Source organism: Furipterus horrens, unplaced genomic scaffold (genome assembly GCF_987537825.1).
Source record: "Furipterus horrens unplaced genomic scaffold, mFurHor1.1.pri manual_scaffold_9, whole genome shotgun sequence".
In the NCBI taxonomy this organism is placed as follows: Eukaryota; Metazoa; Chordata; class Mammalia; order Chiroptera; family Furipteridae; genus Furipterus; species Furipterus horrens.
Window position 1 is genome coordinate 67,930,931 of NW_028327179.1, and position 2,685 is coordinate 67,933,615.

The following is a 2,685-nucleotide window of genomic DNA, read 5'->3' on the forward strand; positions in this document are numbered from 1 at the left end:
GAGTTTTCGGGCACTCTGGGCTGAGTTGCCGAGCGAGCAGAAGGAGGGCTTTGGTCTTATTGTGAATTTTTAAATGTCATCATCACAATGTTATTTATTTAAATGTAATTATTTTGGTATTTAATTTTTTGTTTTTAAAGAGAGGAAAAGCCCTGTATTTTCCTGGTGGGATGAAGCAGATCAGAATTGTATATTTAGGCAACTTTAAAACATTTATTATTTACATAAAGACCAAATATTATAAATTTGTTCTAAGTATTGTGTGTTGATCCAAAGCCTGGAGCTGTTGCAATGTCTCTGCAGATGATGCGTATGGAAATTATGAAATTACTGCACAGCAGCTGGATTTATAACTCAGCCATTTAAAAAATAAAATGAAACCATAAAAAAAAAATCTTGTGCTCGCTTTGGCAGCACATATACTAAAATTGGAACGATACAGAGAAGATTACATGGTCCCTGTGCAAAGATGACATGCAAATTCATGAAGCGTTCCACATTTTGGGGGAGTAAAGGGGAAAAAATTGGAAATAATGTAACAATATAATCAAGAAAATACACTTAAAAATAAAAATAATAAAATAAATAAAATAAAAAATCTTGAGAAAGAACACAATAGGAGGAATCACAATACCTGATATGAAAGTATAACTACAAGGCCACGGTAATCAAAGCAGTCTGGTACTGGCATAAGAACAGACATATAGATCAATGGAACAGAATAAAGAACCCAGAAGTAAACCCAGGTCTATATGGTCAACTAATGTTTGAGAAAGCGGGAAGGAACATAAAATGGAGTAAAAAGAGCCTCTTCAGCAAATGCTGTTGGAAGAAGTGGACAGGGACATGCAAAAAAATGAAACTAGACCACCAACTTACATCATACACCAGAATAAACTCAAGATGGATCAAAGACTTAAATGTAAGCTGTGGCACCATAAAAGTCCTAGAGAAAACATAGACAGGAAAATTTCAGATATCCTAGGTAGCAATATTTTTACTGATATATCTCCTAAAGGAAGGAAAATAAAGGAAAGAATAGACAAATGGGACGGCATCCAACTAAAGAGATTGTGCTCCGCAGAAGAAAACATCAGCAAGATGAAAAGAGAATCAAACACATGGGAAACTATATTTGCCAATGATACCTCAGACAAGGGATTGACCTCCAAAATATACAAAGAAATTACACGACTCAACACCAAGAAGACAGACAGCCCAATTCAAAAACGGGCAAAGGACCTGAAAAAAACACTTTTCCAAAGAGGACATACGGAGGGTCCATGAACATATGAAAGAATGCCCAACATCACTAGCCAACAGAGAAATGCAAATAAAAACCACAATGAGATACCCCCTCACACTAGTCAGAATGGCCATCATTAACAAATCAACAAACAACTTGTGCTGGCGAGGGTGCGGAGAAAAGGGAACCTGACGCACTGATGATGGAAATGCAGATTGGTCCAGCCACTATGGAAAACAATGTGGAATTTCCTCAAAAAACTAAAAAGGGAACTGCTTTTTGAACCAACAATTCCATTGCTGGGATTATATCTGAAAGATGCTGAAACACCAATTTAAAAGAAGCTATGCACCCCTCTGTTTATAGCAACACTATTTACAATAGCCAAGTGCTAGAAACAACCTAAGTGCCCATCTGTAGATGAGTGGATCAAAATACTGTGGTACATTTACTCAATGGAGTACTATGAAGCAGAATAAAGAAGGAACTTCTACCATTTGCAACAACATGGATGGAACTAGAGAGAATTATGCTTAGCGAAATAGGCCAGGCAATGAAAGAAAAATACCTTATGCTATCACCTATTACAGGAGACTAATGATCAACACAAACAAATGAGCAAAATTGAACCAGAGGTATGTAAACAATGAGTAGACTAAGAGTGACAAGGGGTAAAGCGGGAGAGGGAAGGGGGTAAGAATGGGTGGGGTCTAGTAAAAAAATATGTATAAATGACCTATTAACATGGACAACAGGGTGGGGACCGACAGTGGAGAAGGGGTAGGCAGGGTGCTGGGAAGCAATTGGGGAAAAAATGGGACAACTGTAATAGAAAAACAAACGAACAAAAATTTTTAATGTAGGAAAAAATATATATAAAGAATTAAAATACGATATCAGTGAACATTAGAAGGACAAGGATTTTCCTTCACACTGTATATTTTTCTCCATACCTGATTCCTCCAGAATTTGTCATTCTCAAGAAGTAAATAATGACATAAGGTTCTTTGCATGAGACTAATAAGACCAGTTGTTAATAGAGGTTTTGTTGACCAAGACTTTGACTGGAATCTCATGCCTAAAGGAGACATGCTTGGGCTCTGGTTGTTACTAAAAAGCCCTGAGGTACTAGGATTGACTTTCAAAGGTAATGACAGCCCATGAGAAAAAAGACCTGGTACTTTGGTTGGTTGTGAGGTCCATGGCAACCTCTCCAGGGAAGGAACAAAGGTTGCTTTCCTGAAAGATGGATAAAAGGGACCTTCACGCCCAATGAAAACCTGAAGGACTTGGAAAAGACAGGTTTTTACAGGCAAGGCTGAATGGCAGGTATGTGGCTCAGCTTCTGTGCCCTGAAGGGCAGACTTAAGGTTACCCTAAATGCTCCTTTTATAAGTTCCAGCAAAGTAGACTTAAAGATCATAAGTGATCATTTACTG

The 2,685-nt window shown here is 37.7% G+C and overlaps 1 non-coding gene across 1 annotated transcript; it reads left to right on the plus strand.

Annotated features, from left to right (window-relative positions):
• The first annotated feature begins 398 nt into the window (after positions 1–398).
• Positions 399–504, plus strand: LOC150001883 (U6 spliceosomal RNA). Its single transcript, XR_016513264.1, has one exon. It is a non-coding gene; the product is annotated as a U6 spliceosomal RNA (small nuclear RNA).
• Positions 505–2,685: the final 2,181 nt, after the last annotated feature.